This window comes from Schistocerca americana, chromosome 1 (genome assembly GCF_021461395.2).
Source record: "Schistocerca americana isolate TAMUIC-IGC-003095 chromosome 1, iqSchAmer2.1, whole genome shotgun sequence".
In the NCBI taxonomy this organism is placed as follows: Eukaryota; Metazoa; Arthropoda; class Insecta; order Orthoptera; family Acrididae; genus Schistocerca; species Schistocerca americana.
Window position 1 is genome coordinate 511,531,726 of NC_060119.1, and position 17,498 is coordinate 511,549,223.

The following is a 17,498-nucleotide window of genomic DNA, read 5'->3' on the forward strand; positions in this document are numbered from 1 at the left end:
CGCACGGGATTAGCCGAGCGGTCTAGGGCACTGCAGTCATGGACTGTGCGGCTGGTCCTGGCGGAGGTTCGAGTCCTCCCTCGGGCATGGGTGTGTGTGTTTGTCCTTAGGATAATTTAGGTTAAGTAGTGTGTAAGCTTACGGACTGATAACCTTAGCAGTTACGTCCCATAAGATCTCACACACATTCGAACATTCTGAAGAATAGTAAGGCATCGGAGAGGAGTCTATCGTTGCTGAACTATGGAAATGTGCTGGAAGCAATGCCGAGGGCAACCTCACAGAGATCATCCAGGACATCTGGGAAACAGAGAAATTACCACCTGATTGGAACACGGCTCTGATCCATCCGTTTCTTCTTCAACTGTGTCCTTGAAAGGGTTGCGAGAGAATGCCGCAAGGAACTGACCACATTGAGTGTTCAGCGTGGTGTCTTCATGGGCCGTGAGAACGAAGGACTGATTGTAGATTACCTGGCTTTTGCAGATGACATGGCACTGATTGCTGATTCTCCTGAAATGGCAACAATGCAGGTAAACTACCTCAGAAGACAGGCAGCCAGAATGGGTCTTCAAGTGTAGCTGGAGAAAACGGAGTTCTCCACCAACATCAAAGAAGCTAACAGAGAGATGTTGCTTGACTAGGGAAAAATCAAAAGGACTGAGAAGCTTAAGTATCTCGGCAAATGGATTGAACCCAACTTATCAGAAAAAAACGTCATTATCCATCAGAGTCAACAAGTTGGAACCAGCCTATCGACTGTCTATGAACACCTACAACAAAAAGTGCCTGTCACGCAACCTGAAACTTAAACACAACACATCAGTCATACAACCAGAAGCCTTGTATGCCATGGAATATCTTTCCATGAACCAGAGAGGTCTGATGGTGAAATTGGAGGTCAGAGAGAGCAGAACCCTCAGGAAGATCCTAGGCCCGGTAGAGAAGATGGGGAATTCAGAAGACGACATAACTCGGAGCTCTATGAACATATCGAGAGGCTCGACTGTTCAAGAAAAAGAAGGGGTAGCTTTCTATAGCCACGTTGCAAGATTGCCTCCAAACAGACTGACTAATCGTCTGTTCACCTTCTGGCAAGACAAGAAAGTTCGCACCACTTGGCTGACCGAAACTGAGAATGACGTTAAAGAACTGGGAATAAGCGATCTCCAGAACAGACTGTATGTTAGACGTACGCTGAAGGAAGTCTGAGGATTTCAGGAAAAGTCCCAAAGGAAAGGTACACCCTGGACAGGCGAAAGGAAGGAGTTACATTGGCAGAGGATGCGATAATACTGGGCAAAGATCAAAGCCTAACAGTTGAACAACCGTGGTCCAAAGTAGGCCTTTTCGAAACAGGAGGAAGAAAAGAAATGATTTTATTACATTGTACAAACAACGATTCGTTGGTTCCATACTCCAGTGGCAAGGTTATCCCACATAATGTTTTACTTCATTACTCTAGAATAGTTCATTTCCGGAGCAGACTTGTGTTCCTAGCCTTGAGTTATCCAAAATGTGCCATTGTGAGCGTTTTTACTGATCTGTTCAGTTGTATTTTGACGAGTTACTAACTGTAACGTTCTCATATCATTTGATGACGAGTACTGTTATTTTGCCAAGAAGTGACGATGATATTCCACCAGCAGGCAGCGATGTGAAGGTGGAATCGATTAGTCGCCTCGATAGAGAACAGATCTTAGTCGCTTAGCTGCGCGGCAACAGAGACCGCCGAAAGGCATGGCTCCGATGGGCAAATCATTTGGATCTCGATCGCTTTAACGTAGCATTTCGCATTGTTGCGTGAAGCACTCCTTTAGCTGCTACATGTAATGTGTTGACTACTTCGCTTGGGACTTCGATTTCGATTTGGATACAATTGGGACTGTTTGTTTTGTTTATTCTTTACGACAGACTTGGCATCCGTTTTGGAATTTTCAGGCTTGCAGCTTCGTAGAGGAAGTTGCACGTCCCCGTCTCTCGGCTTGTACCGTTTATGTACGTGTTCCGCAACAGTTTAAACTTCACCCGGAGCACCGCGTAGCGGGTCTCTACGGTCATGCACATAAAGAACAATAGAAAGCTCTGGTGCAGTAACCGAAAATAAGATATTACTACCGTTGCATAGTTTGGGAACTGTTCGAACTAAAGTGCAAGAATGAGACTCGTCCATGGCATCAATTCGGAATACCATAAGGAATGGATTCGTCGACGTCGGACGTTTGGAACAAGAACCAGACACATCGACGTATTGGTCTTCTAATTGCAACTAACAGTAGTTAGATTGCAGCGAGTGAAATACATCCAAGAAATTCACTGTGGCCGGCCGGGGAGGCCGAGCGGTTCTAGGCGCTACAGTCTGGAACCGCGCAACCGCTACGTCGCAGGTTCGAATCCTGCCAAGGGGATGGATGTGTGTGATGTCCTTAGGTTAGTTAGGTTTAAGTAGTTCTAAGTTCTAGGAGACTGATGACCTCAGAAGTTAAGTTCCATAGTGCTCAGAGCCATTTGAACCAATTCACTGTGATTCATGTTACACAACATCTATTTTATATTTCTCGTCTCACCTATAAAACCTGTACCGTTATAACATTAAGAAGGCTGATAATGAGAAGTTTACTATTTCAAAATATAACCTCGTTGAGTATTCCACTGAACACAAGCATTCAGTTCACTATCGTGCATCTGTGTCTTTCAGAGAGCCTCAATTTCACTGATTTTTCCTAAGAAAAAACTTTAGAAAGTGACTCTGCCATTTAAATCCGGGTAATGAATGAAGCTTACCAAGAATTATGTACCAGTCCCTGACATCGAATTTTGTGTTAGTCTGTGACAGAACTCTTACGGATTCTGCATACACCGCGTTTGAGGTCCCCTGCGGAACTATTGACCCATGCTGCCTCTATAGCTACCCATATCTGCGATAATGTTGCCCGTGCAGGATTTTGTGTACGAACTAACCTCTCGATTATGTCGCATAAATGTTCGATGGGATTCACGTGGGGCGATACAGGTGGCCAAATCATTCGCTTGAATTGTCCAGAATGTTCGTCAAACCAATCGCGGACAGCTGTGGCTCGGTGACATGGCGCATTGGCGTCGTAAAAGTGTCATCGTTGTTTCGGAACATGAAGTTCATGAATGACTGTAAATGGTCTCCAAGGATCCGAACATAAACATTTCTGGTTAATGATCCGTTCAGTTAGATCAAACGACTCTGTCCATTCCGAGTAAATACAGTCCACATCATTATAGAGTCAACACCTGTTTGCAAACTGCCGTGTTAAGAACTTGCTTCTATAGCTTCTTGGGGTCTGCGCCACACCCGAACCCTACCATCAGCTCTTACCAACTGAAATGGGGACTCGTCTGAACGGGCCAAGGTTTTACAGTCGTCTAGGTTCCTATCAATGTGGTCATGAGCCTAGGAGAGGCGCTGCAGGCGATATTGTGCTGTTAGCAAAGCACTCACATCTGTTGTCTAATGCCATAAGCCATTAACGGCAAATTTCGCCGCATCGTCCTAACGGATACGTCCATCGTACGTCTCACATTGATTTCTGTGCTTCTTTCAGGCAGTGTTACCTGTTAGCACTGATAATTCTATTCAAACGTCGCTACTCTCGGCCGTTAAGTGAAAGCCGTCAGCCATTGCATTATCCACGGTGAAAGGTAGCGCCTGAAATTCGGTATTCTCGGTACACTACCTGTAATGTCTCTTGCAGCGGTCTCTCCGCGATATTTTCAGAAATTTTATAAATTATTTAATCAGTACATATCTCGAAATATCTCTTCTTATCTTACCGATTATCAATGCAAAGTAGTTTCAAGCCCAATTATACCTCGGAGCGTCCATTTACTCCATGGAATAGCTTCTCTGCTATCTATGTTTTCTCTTATGATAAGAATGAAGGAATTCTTGCCGATTAGTCGTGAAAGGAGGAGGATGTATATGTATGTATTGTTGAGCTAGTCGCCATCTTGATGAGATTCTGTATGAGAAGGAATTTAATACATGAACTAAACTAAAGTAAGTGTGTTCGCGTATTATTTAACTGATTATTATTGACAGTGTCTACTTACTACGCTGTGTTGCACGGGATCAGTGGGGAACGTCTGATTTACACTGGACGAACCTGCCGTTTTGTATCCTCAAGATATCTAGTTACTTCAAATAAATAGGCTAACACGGTCTTCCCAGCAGATCTCCGGTCTTCCCCATGTGATCACCGAAAGTTAATAATTATTACAAATGTTTTCAGGAGATCGACTGACAATTTTCGTCGCACCGAGACTTCGAAATTGCTTCACTGCCTTATGGAATTTAAGTTAAGCTCAATTTAATCAGGATAGAACAGTATTGAACTGTGTGAATGTGATAAGCCTGCTTTGTGAATGAAAATTCCCTTAACATACGCATGTTTTTACTATCCTGATCAGTGAAGCTAAATCAGGCCGGTGTGAGAGAGGTTTTTTAAATTGTAGATCTCACAAAAAAAAATATTAAATTTGGCTTCACTGTGACAGGACACATTTTTGAGCATTACTTAAACATTGTGTGAATTTTATGTTGCATGTGCACGAGAGAATAGAAGACGAGGCCTGTTCCAGAAGTCACAATTTCGCCACAACCTACGAGAACATCGTTCAGGCCAGACAATATACAATTAAATTTTTGTAGATAAAAATTTAGAATAACTATTTAAATGTCTATCGGTTTGAATCAGATTGATTGAGTGACTGTTGGGCTGAACTTTAGATAGGAAGTGTTTATTATAAGTGAGTATTATGCAAAGTTTAGGTCAGTGACATTATTAACTCAGATGCGAGTGACTTTATATATTTGTTGTTCTGTGTATTAATGGTTCTTACTAGGGCGGCTTATAAAATGGCAATGCAACAGCAGAGCGAATCACAACAGCCCTCAGCTGTTTCTGAGATTAGTGTGAGATTAGTGAAACATTAGACTCTAGCTTAACTGAAGTGGTACATAGCGGCAGCATTAGTCAGGCCCCACAACAAAGCTTAAGTGTTTCGGCGTCATCTGATCAGGACGAAATAAACCTATTGACTGTAATCACGCAGCAGTTAACACTGTTAGCCAAAAATGTAACAGACTTAACTAAAGCGCAAATAGAGACTAAAAGGGAAGTGAATGAACAATTAGCAGCCAATCAAGTGAAAGTCCAGGAGCAATTTGAACATACGGTCAGAGCAGCTATTCAATCAATGACCGAGAGTTCTGAAGAATATTTATTTAATAACGGTGTTCGAGAAGCCAGAGAACAACTATGCGAAGAACAATGGAAAGAAAACATTTAGAGATCTTTAAATCTATCTCGAGAAGATTTGTGTTCCACGCAAGGAAATGAACCCATAACAAGATCTATCAATGAAGCTACATTATTTAACCGATCAAGTACAGACAGGGACATTAATGCACACGTTCGTTTTTGCAATCAACATCAATCACAACACTATGAGGGTAGCCATAATGACTGTAATTGTAAAAGCAATACTGAGGAGAAAATGCTGAAACAACGTCAATTCCAGATCTACAACCCAGACAAAAAAAATGTTCATCCCGTAGTGTTTATAAGAAGTTTTAGGGGAGTACTGCCAAAAAATTGGAGTGAGTGGCAAAAGGTTAGTTTCGTGACCGGTTATATTCAGGGGTCAGGAGCTTTATGGGCATCTGATATGATATCAACTTGGGACACATATGAAGATTTTGAACGAGCATTTTTATCCAAATACTCGTCCGAAGGAGTACAAGAACGTTTAAGGCAGGAGGTATTATACCCGGAACCTTTTCCCTTTTCACGTGGGTCTTCAAAGAAATACTTTGAGAAATATATAAACAAATCGCGGTATTGGGATAAGCCTATGCCTCTACAAGACGTGATTGGCATATTAAAATCTCGACTTCCGGCCAGCATCAGAAATAGAATGCTGTATATTAATGAGCATGACCTTGACTCTTTCATGACTACGCTTGACACTATAGATATGATCGAGAAGATGAACATCGGCCAAGACAACCGGTTATGCAGAGGAGAGCGATTGAGGCGCCAAACGCAAACCGGAACGGAAACGGATTTAATAATTATTATACTAGGAATAGTCAGAGATTCAACGGAAACAATTGCAACGGAAATGGAAATTTCAATAACAGTGCTGCGAGGGGCAGATTCAGAGACAATCGAACAGGTTGCAGATACAACCCAATGTTTGGAAATGCAAGAGATTATCAGAACCAGCAGTTTTCAAATAATAATAATGCGGACAGAAATTCTGACTCTCGATTTGAAGCAAATAACACAACCAGTCATCAACAACAACCAGTCATAACAGAAGTAGTAGATGATTCAAGAGGAAATAATAATCGACATTTAAACTGAAGAGGGCCGCTTTATGCTCCGTAAAGTCGGCCGGGGAGTACAAAAGGGGAAAACCTGTTTTAAACGAAATTAATTCCGTGGTAATGTTGAGATATAATGAAGACGAATTAATGACAGATGAATTGACGAGAGACTTAGAGGCCTGTGTAGTCGAAGATAAAAGGGTTCCTGTGTCTGAGATCATCACAGAAGTGGGAGGAATTTTAACCAATGTTGCATTGGACACAGCTTCATCTACAGACGTAGTATCCGGAACTTTGTTTCGCAGAATTAGTAAAATTAAGAAAATCCCTGTCCTACCAGTACAAAATTGCCGAGTTATAGGTGCAGTGGGAGCAAAATCCCGGAACGTCAAGATACAAACGCTTATAGAGATAAAACTGGGAAATGTAGCTAAACAATGCACATTCCTTGTAGTGGAAAAGTTGTTAGTAGATTGTATTCTTGGCATTGGAACTTTGCAAATCTGCAATTGCAAGTTGGACTTGGTAGAAGGAAAGGTGCATTTTAAAATCGAAGATCAATTTGTTACACTGATCTTACTGAGAAAGGAGGCAGTGTATGAGCGATATTTCCGTGGTGCTGCTGTGCAGTTGATTTGTGCTGAAAATAATAATATGTACCGACTACCGATCAAGTCAATTCAAGTAGAGGATTTCAGACAAACAGTCGAACAGAAGATTGCTGAGTCAGATTGCCTAACGGATAGTCAGAGGGAACAATTATTCAATATATTAACAGAATATGAGTCAGTTTTCGATGAAAAGCACGGAATTATTGGAGGATATGTTTGTACATTACAGATTAAGCCCCATAAGACATTTTGCCGCACACACTATCCCATTCCCTGGCGATTAAAACAACCAGTTCAGGAAGAGATACAAAAAATGTTAAACTGGAATCTTATTGAACCGTCAAACAGCCCATATTGTTCTCCGTTGCTTGTTGTACTAAAGCCAGGAGGAAAAGTTCGATTGGTATTAGATGCAAGGGAAATTAACAAAATTATAGTACCTATGCGCACACATCCGGAGAACATCAATGAGTTAATACAGAAATTTCAAGATGTATCCTATTTAGCGAGTATTGATTTGAAAATTTCGTTCTGGCAAGTCCAGTTAGACAAGGACTCAAGAAAATATACTGCTTTTATATATGGAGGGAGAAGCTATCAGCTCAAGGTCGTTCCGTTTGGTCTCAATATCAGCTCTGAAGTTTTTATTTCTGCATTGGACTATGCCCTAGGACCAGAACTACGTAGTCGAATAACAATTTTTGTGGACGATCTATTAATTGCCTCTAAAACTTGTGAGGAACATGTACAACTTATTATGAGGATTTTTGCTGTGTTCAAACAAACTGGTATAGCTGCAAATCTAAAAAAATCCCAAATTTCTCTACAGAGAATTAAATTCTTAGGACATACGATTAATGCAAAAGGCATTCTTCCAACAGAAGCGAAGATTAGTGCGATAAAAAAATTTTCCAGCTCCAAGAAACAGAAGACAACTGAAAGGCTTTATAGGCTTGGCGTCATTTTTTCGTCGATTCATTAAAACTCAAGCAATGAACTCAGAAGCACTAAACCGGCTCCTGAGGAAAGATGTACCATGGCAATGGTCTAATGTTTGTGAAATGGCTTTTTGTGAAATTAAGGATCAACTGATAAATGTTCCGTTATTATACCACCCTGATATGAATGTCGGATTCTGTTTAGCCACTGATTCATCAGATGTGGGATAAGGATCTTGTTTATTTCAAATTAGGTACATCGATGGTGTAAAAACCTTTTGTCCAATTGCATTTGCTAGCAGAGTTTTATCCACCAGTGAAAGATCATACACCACTACGGAATTGGAAGCTTTAGCAGTTATTTGGTCTTTGAAAAGGTTTAATTATTATGTATATGGCTCAAGGATAGCCGTTTATTGTGACCACCAATCACTAGCCTTTTTACAAACTTGTAAGTTGCTGCATCCTCTCTTGTCAAGGTGGACGCTGGCGCTGCAAGAATATCAGTTTCAAATTATTCATGTAGCCGGAAAAGAAAATATTAGAGCTGATGCGTTGTCATGATCTCCAGAAGAAATAATACCTGAACTAGATGTAAATAATAAGGCAGAATTTCCAGTGCTTCTTCTTCAAGAAAATAATTACAAGTTATATTATATTCATTTATGTAAGACACTGGCTCAGCTTCAGAAGAAGGATCGACGATGGAATGCTATAATACGACAATTCAATCAACAAAATCCTATGGTCAATTTGGAATACTACCAGCTTGTCAATAATATTTTATTTTTTAAATCTGGGAAGGCTGAGAATCCAAAGTGGTGTGTCTGCATATCCGAAGAATATGAAGAACGATTAATTTGGTTTATACATTTTACCTAGGGTCTTGTTGGTGTTGTAAAGTGTGCTAATAAGATTAGATATTATTGTTACTTCCCAAATATAAGGCGAAAAGTGCACAAAGTGTCTCGCGTCCGTCGGCCGTCGTAATTTAATGTATATATTATTATTGTTATTATTATTTTTTGATTGTTGCCGACTTACGTGGTGGGGCTTAATAAAAATGATATTTAAGTTGAACAATGTAATAAACTTTTCATATAAATTTCCTCGGCTAGTCAGTTGACGTTAAAGCAAAAGATCTTTAGTTATTAATTACAATTGCGACCCACACACGCGCGAGAGTATTTTTCTTACCTCCGTTAACCATTGTATTGTAGTCAGAGTCCTGGCTCTGGGTCTCGGCTATGCTACTGAAAATAAGAATCTTAAAGCTAAGTATTTCTGCAACTTCGTGCGGCTGTGGAGAAAAATTAATATTATGCTAATAGCGGGCGAGTTTTCCGCTTCCGCTAATTTTTCATAAGTTAATATCGCCACGTAATGGCGTCGTTGGCTGCATCGGCCGCTGCGATTGTTGAGCTGTAAATTACTTGAATGCAGGTTAATTCAAGGAAGGCGGACATGAAATCGGGATCACCTCTTACAAATTAAAAGTGCACAATAATATTGAATAGTTATATTATATGTTTAACTCATACAAATATGCTTACATTTGTCAGCACACACAAGATGTCCCTCTAGACACATTCAAGACAAGCGAAGAAATGAAGACGACTAAAAAATTAACAAAAGAGTGTATCTTGTCACCTCTTTAGATCATTTTGTCATCAATTATTTCTTTGCATTTGAAACTTGGACAGAGAAATTATTATTTTACGGCTACATGAAAAAAAAATCTCTTACAAATTATGAATGTCTTCTTTATAAATATTGTCTTTTCGTAATATGGCACTGGGGACGCTATATTGCCCCCCGAAATGTTTATGTCATAAAAAATGTTCGTGTTTTTTGACATAAATATTTCCACTTTCATGTCCACAGTGTCCACACGCAGATTTTTCTTTCACAGTTTACATATGTCACATCGTATGTTGTAATTACTGAGGTGCGTTGCACACAAAGTGTAATACAGATGAAGTTCAAGGTATACAACCACGATTTAGTCCGGAATATTTGAAGTCCCAGGGGTGTCAACTGTTCGCTCCCCATTTGGCGCGGCCGTAGGGAAACCTGGGGAAAACCTCGGCGGAGCGACAGACTAACTGCTTTGGTCACTTTCACTTAATTGTTTCTGGAATGTCATTGGAGTACAGGATGTGCATACAAATATTTTCGTTGCACTATGCAAAAAATGAGGTCATTAAAACAATTAATTGCGGTGTCGTTGATGATCTACGCCGCGACGTTTGGCTCGCGACGGCGTCGGTTGGTGTGTTCGGTGCTCGGCGTTCGCGGCGGCTGCGGAGAGGTCAACGCCCGCTCGACGCCAGCGTGTCTCGCCGTCGCGGAACGTCAGGATCAGCTGATCGGCTGCACCGTTGGCGATGCGCTTCTGTCTCGGCCGGGCGTGGCGGAGTGGGATGATATCCGCCCCCCGCTCTTGTTGGCAGGAGTTAGCTCTGCTACGCATCTCCGACGTAGTACATGAAACACACACACAACCAACGTAATATTTGTTTCCCGCTGCAGATGGTTACGCTAGTGGGAAAGGAGCATTTATTAGTGCGGCAGTTGTTGTTAAGTTTTCGCCAGTTTCCGAGTGTCAAGCTAGCACTGTCTTGCAGAAAACATGACATGGACCTTCTCCCGTGAATGAAGTTTTGTTGCGCCACTGTTTCCATTACACGTCAGTTTTTGTCTTGATACAATTATTTATGTTTGCGCCGCACTCGCAGGCACTGGTGAGTGTCCCAGTATGAGTTTAGCACAAACATTCGCCGTTTCTGCGGTCGCTGTTTTGCAACAGTCCACGCATCGCATTCCAATCTCGCATTATTGTGCTCACTGAAACTACAGTCTGTCCCAAAAATATTGACTGTGGGTTCACTTCACGTTAACAGTTCACATTTATAGTAAATTCACAGTTTTTCGTGCGTAATATTGGCGTTTGGCGTCCTCACCGCTGTTGAACGTTCAATACTAGCACTTCACTGTCCATATCACAGTTTCACCTTCACAGTTTTTCACACTGCTTAAAGTAACTGTTTCGATTAGTTCACAAACACTAATGTATTTCATTCAGTCTGAACTGGATTTTGGCTAGTGCTGGATTTTACCAGTCTCTCGCACTACTTGTCTCTTTTCCTTTTCCACTTAGAGTCGTACCTGCCTTCAGATTTTTTGACTGTACAATTGTATTTCCGTCTCATCTGAGGTAAGTCCCCATGTCATGTCTGCCCACTCATTGCGTACTTGCCCTCCAGAGCCAGGCTCGACTTTACAAAACCTTGCCTCTCGCATTACTGTACACATTTTATAATCTAGGCCTAGCGTGCAAGTTCCTAGATTAATGTTAGATTTGTGACTTTTGTTTGCACTACAAATTCGTGCAAATCTCTGCCTTAGCAGATTGCAATATATTTTAACAGTGCTTAGCGGTAGTCGCGTTTATTGATTTGCTTTGTACCTTATCCACAACACATGAGGTACCTTGGGTGATGTACACCCTGCACTCATGTTGTTAAGTAAATTATGATTGAGCATATTTCAAGATCGGTATAGACATAAATACATAGAACAACGTATACACTATAATATTGAATTTCATAAGTTGCGTTACTACTACAGTTCAAAAATATTCATGACACACTAATGAAAAATTCTGTCATCAGTACATGCTATTGAAATTTTTTTTATATATATATTTTTTTAGCATTTTTCAACATGAAATTTTTAACATATTCTTAAACCTACGTTCATTTTTTTCTTCAAAATGCAATTGTTTAAAAATACTATTATTCCTTAACATCTACAAAATTGAATCGCACTAATCTTGTGTGCCTCATTGTCTTTAAATGTTACACTAAAATCGGAACATTTACACACAGAAAAAATACACTATAAACTTAACCTACTACACACAAATGTAAACGTTGCTCTACTGAGCGAACTTCTTTAAGTCTTTGTATGGATAGAGTCCTTTGTAATTGCCTCCTTATTCGACCACAGGGTGATGTAGTTTGCGTGACATAAAGTATCGTGAGGTACCACTTCGATGTTATAGGTGTAGCCCTCGATAACACCAGGTTTTTCCGAAAACACATTCTCATAATCTGTAAGTAGCTGAGTCAATTCGTTTTGTTGTGCTTCAGTCAAGTGTTCTGACTCCCTGACTTTCATGGCTATCAGTTTCCTTTTTTCCTCTTTGCCTTCAGTAATAAAATCTTTAAAATATGCTTGTCTTGTACTTAAGTCAGAATATAAATTCATTACCTGTATTCCTTCGAATCTCATTTGAAAGCTCCGGCAATATTTACCGTGCACTTCCCGTGTCCTCCACAACGGCAAAACTACACGTCTATCCTCATTCATAAGGCTTACTTCCCCGCACAAGAGGTCGATTTTTGCGTCCCTCTGGCGTAAAAATTCCATCCCCAGGATGCAAGCAACACCTAATCCCTTAACTACTAGGAACGAGCTTTTCATTGCTTCATTTCCTACCGTAAACTCGACTTGCACCTGGTGAATTATGATATGAGATTGTGCACCTATTGCACCTGTAACACGACAATTTTTCACTGGCAATACTGGTATTCTATTATTTTGACTCAAGTACTTGTAAAAATTTGCGCTCATGACATTGGTTGACGCACCGGTATCGACTATTATGTGTATTGGTGCTCCATACATATCTGCTTGCAATATAGCCTGCACAACACTTTTGTCGGTTCGGTTACATTTCTGCGGTATGTCTACAAGTTCCTTTTCTATTTTTGTTCCTTCATTGTATCTCAGCATACAAAGTTTATGGCTGTCATCCGTGAATGTGCCCTCACTACACCATCCTGCAGCCAACAACGGAGAGCGTATTGTGGCTGTCTTTAGTTTAACGGATGAGCATTAGTGGGTTGACAGTTGTCTGTCACTTCCACTAACCTCACATTGTGGTTCTGGTTGTTGTTGTTGCTACTGTTGGGTTGACCGCCCTGCCTCCCCGATGGTGTATTTTGATATTGTGTATGGCTCTGGTTTTGCGGTGGTCGGTTGTAACTTCCTGACATGTTCTGTGACGGACCTGGGTTGGCGTTCCATTGTGGCGCTGTGTTTTGTTGCCACTGTGGTGTCGGTTCGTTACGACCACGCCACTGGTTTCGGTTGTTCCGCCATTGCGGATTGCCGTTACCATTATATCCATTACTCATGCGTCCATCATGATGTCTTTTTCGATTTTGACGATTATAACCGTTGCCGTTATAACCATTGCCATTGTTTGTGCCTCGATTCTGTTGCCGGTGCTCTTGCCTATTCCCGTTACCATTTGGTACTAAGTTACTACCGTTACTGTGGCTGCTATTGTAATCGGCTTTGTGTTGATTATAGCCTGCATGGTTCCACTTGTTTTCGGTTTTCATATCTTCGATCAATAGGTCAACAGAATCCACTATTTCCATGAATTGTTCTATATCGTATTCCGGCACATTGATGAAATATCTTTTAATTTCACTGGGCAACTTCATTTTTATTAATCTGATTATGTCACGATCGGACATTGGCTCGTCCCAGTACCTGGTTTTGTTTATATACTTTTCGAAATATTTGCGTAACGTTCCCATCTTAGGATTGTACATTTCTGGACTGTACAACTCCTTTCGTAGTCTTTCTTGGACGCTATCGGACCAGAATTTTTGCAAGAATGCACCTTCAAACTGTTGCATCGTTAGACATTTTTCGGACACGTCGGTGGCCCACAGTGCCGCGTCACCTTGAATAAAGGAGACCACGAACTGTATTCTTTGTCTTTCCGTCCATGTCCTGGGAAACACATTCCTGAAGCTCTTAATAAATACAACAGGGTGGACATTTCGTTTTTCGCTATTGAAGGGTTGGAATGTCCTGTGTTTTATTACATTGTCCTCTTTTTTGCACATCTGATTGCTACATTCTGGGACATTCATCACTTCGTGATGTGCGCTGCACGGTATCGCGTGTTGTTCGTGCTCATAATTCGCATTAGGTTGCGGTTGCGCACTCGCACCCTGCCTACCGTCAGCGTTATTACAGTAATCAGTACGCGGAGTCGGATTCATGATCTGTCCGCCACTGTTTACATTACTTTCCAACGCAGACAGTCTCCGCGCGACCTCCTGTTGCCAATTTGGCAACTCCGCTGTCACACGGGATTTGATCTGTGTTAATTCGGCACGTAGTGCGGCAGCGCTAGCGTCAATATTTACACTCGCGGCCGCAGTCGCTTGTTCTACAGCTGTTTTTACATCGCTTTCAATCTTTGCAGATATCTCGCGATCCTTTACTTCTAGCCATTCATTTAATTCTTTTTCTACTTTTTGAGCTTGCACTTCCAAATATGCGTCAATACTTTTCCGTGCATCTATCTCCACATTATCCACGTGGTTGGTTAAAGTCTGGACATTGTCTTCAAGCCTAGCCTGCGATATCTGTAATTTTTGCATTTCGCCGGCTAAGCTTTGCGCAAGATCGGGTATTTCTTTGCACGCATCCCGCATCTCGGCTAGTTCGCTTTGGATACTGTCGAGTTTTGCTTCACTGCGCTGCTCTTGCTCAATGAGCTTTTGCGTTAATTTTTTCTCCTGCTCATGCAACATCTGAGCCAGTTTTTCGTCTCTTTGTTTTTCCCTCTGTTCTGACATTCTTTCCTTTTCCCTTTCTTTCAGTTCTCTTTGTTGCTCTTGCTCATGGAGCATCTGAGCCAGTTTCTGATCTCTTTCCCTATCTCTTTCTTCTAACCTGCGCAGAAATTCTGCAAATGGGTCTGCAATCGGTGAGCATACTGGTGCCCCACTTAATCTAGCACTCGATTGGCCCCCCTGCCCAGGCAGTGGAGTTGTTACTCTATTCCCATTCTGCTGTGGAGCGTCATTCACCGTCCACAGATCCTCGCCCCCCGCTCCGGAAATTATGTTATCCGAGGCGGTGGCTTGGGATTCGTTTACGTATTGCAAATGATCCTCACTTTCCATATTAACAGAATTTTGTTCTTCTGGTACGGATGCTTTAGGTTGTCCTATCTTACCCATACTAAATTCACTTTAAGCCACTGACGAATCTTTAACACTGATACACACACGATTAATTATCCCCTCCAAAAATAAACACATAAATACACAAAACGAATAATTATCCCTCCAAAAATAAACACATAAATACACGAAACACCGAAGGTATCTCATGTGCACATGGGTTCGATATTCCGCACAGAGCTACACAGGATGCTTGCACAATAGGCCTTACCTTACTTATTTTTCTTTCTCGCAATCCTTTTTCTTTTCTACACTTTTTCCTCTCCAGATCTCCTCAGGGTGTGGTTTTGTTGTTGTACATGTAAAAGAATTCATACAAGCATTAATATTTTACAACAATTAGACATATACATAATTACATTCATTACGATAGAATCATATTAATCGGGCCCCACGTTGGGCGCCAATCTCGCGTCCGTCGGCCGTCGTAATTTAATGTATATATTATTATTGTTATTATTATTTTTTGATTGTTGCCGACTTACGTGGTGGGGCTTAATAAAAATGATATTTAAGTTGAACAATGTAATAAACTTTTCATATAAATTTCCTCGGCTAGTCAGTTGACGTTAAAGCAAAAGATCTTTAGTTATTAATTACAATTGCGACCCACACACGCGCGAGAGTATTTTTCTTACCTCCGTTAACCATTGTATTGTAGTCAGAGTCCTGGCTCTGGGTCTCGGCTATGCTACTGAAAATAAGAATCTTAAAGCTAAGTATTTCTGCAACTTCGTGCGGCTGTGGAGAAAAATTAATATTATGCTAATAGCGGGCGAGTTTTCCGCTTCCGCTAATTTTTCATAAGTTAATATCGCCACGTAATGGCGTCGTTGGCTGCATCGGCCGCTGCGATTGTTGAGCTGTAAATTACTTGAATGCAGGTTAATTCAAGGAAGGCGGACATGAAATCGGGATCACCTCTTACAAATTAAAAGTGCACAATAATATTGAATAGTTATATTATATGTTTAACTCATACAAATATGCTTACATTTGTCAGCACACACAAGATGTCCCTCTAGACACATTCAAGACAAGCGAAGAAATGAAGACGACTAAAAAATTAACAAAAGAGTGTATCTTGTCACCTCTTTAGATCATTTTGTCATCAATTATTTCTTTGCATTTGAAACTTGGACAGAGAAATTATTATTTTACGGCTACATGAAAAAAAAATCTCTTACAAATTATGAATGTCTTCTTTATAAATATTGTCTTTTCGTAATATGGCACTGGGGACGCTATAAGTGATACAGAAATGTGTTCTCTGTCAAAAGGCTGAGCCGGACAACAAGGGAAATAAAATTGCGCTTCACTCAATAATACCTGAAGCACCAAGATCACTTATATCATGTGATATTTGTGGACCACTTCCTAGAGCCAGAGGTGGTGTTAGTACATTATTGGATTCTGTGATGTGTTTACAAAATACGTTAAACTATATCCTATAAAATCAGTAACTGCATGAGCTGCCGCAGTAAAGTTTGTAAATGACTATATTCCTTATGCAGGGATTCCAAAATCTATAATCTCTGACAATGCGAAGATATTTACTGGATATTTATGGAGAAAATTAGTATCACAACTAGGAATAAAACAGATATTTACATCTTGCTATCATCCACAAGGGAATTTAATTGAACGGGTTTTTCGAGAACAAAACAGATTCATGAGAACGTACTGCATGATAAACAAACTACCTGGATAAACTATTTGACCGAGTTTGAGCAGATTTATAATAATTTACCACATAGTTCTACAAACTTTACCCCGAATGAACTGATGCTCAGAGATAACGAAAGAAACTTTTGGGTAGATAACTTGCCTAAACTCGAGGACACCAAAATGTCATGGGAAGAAAAAATTCGCAATGCTCTCATTAATATTACGGAGAAAGCAAGACAGCGAAAGGAAATCCATGACAGAAACATCAAACGGATTCAGACTTTCAATATCGGAGAGAAAATTCTTTTAAGAAGACACATCAAGTCATCAAGGTTGAAGAAGACTATCAGAAAATGGAATCTAATTTATACAGGTCCATATATAATAGTTGATATACCGAATCCTGGTGCGTATTTATTAGCATATCCGTATTCTGGAAGAATAAAAGGATTATTTCCCCATGTAGACCTAAAGAGGTACTTTTGAGAAAAGTGTTTCAAATTAAATGAAAAGTCTGTATGAAGTATTTGGGTGTTGAAAAAAAAAATGAAGTGCGAAGGACAGTATGCCTCAGCTACTGTGATAGGTTAAATGACAGCATGCCAAGCATCTGTGATAGTTTAATGAACAGTAAGCGATTGCTTCTGTGATAGTATAGGAATATTTAGAAAAGTAAGTGGAACTGTAGCTATTGCTGCTGTGAAGACTTACGGATTATCTGTCTACACGATGATCACCGAAGAAGCTTGTGCGTGTGAAATAATATACATTCAGGGAGTGTTAACCTCCAGTGGGAATAAGTTTACTGAAACTATATGATCGAATACGGCGCTTGCGTGTGAAGTTAGTGTTTGTA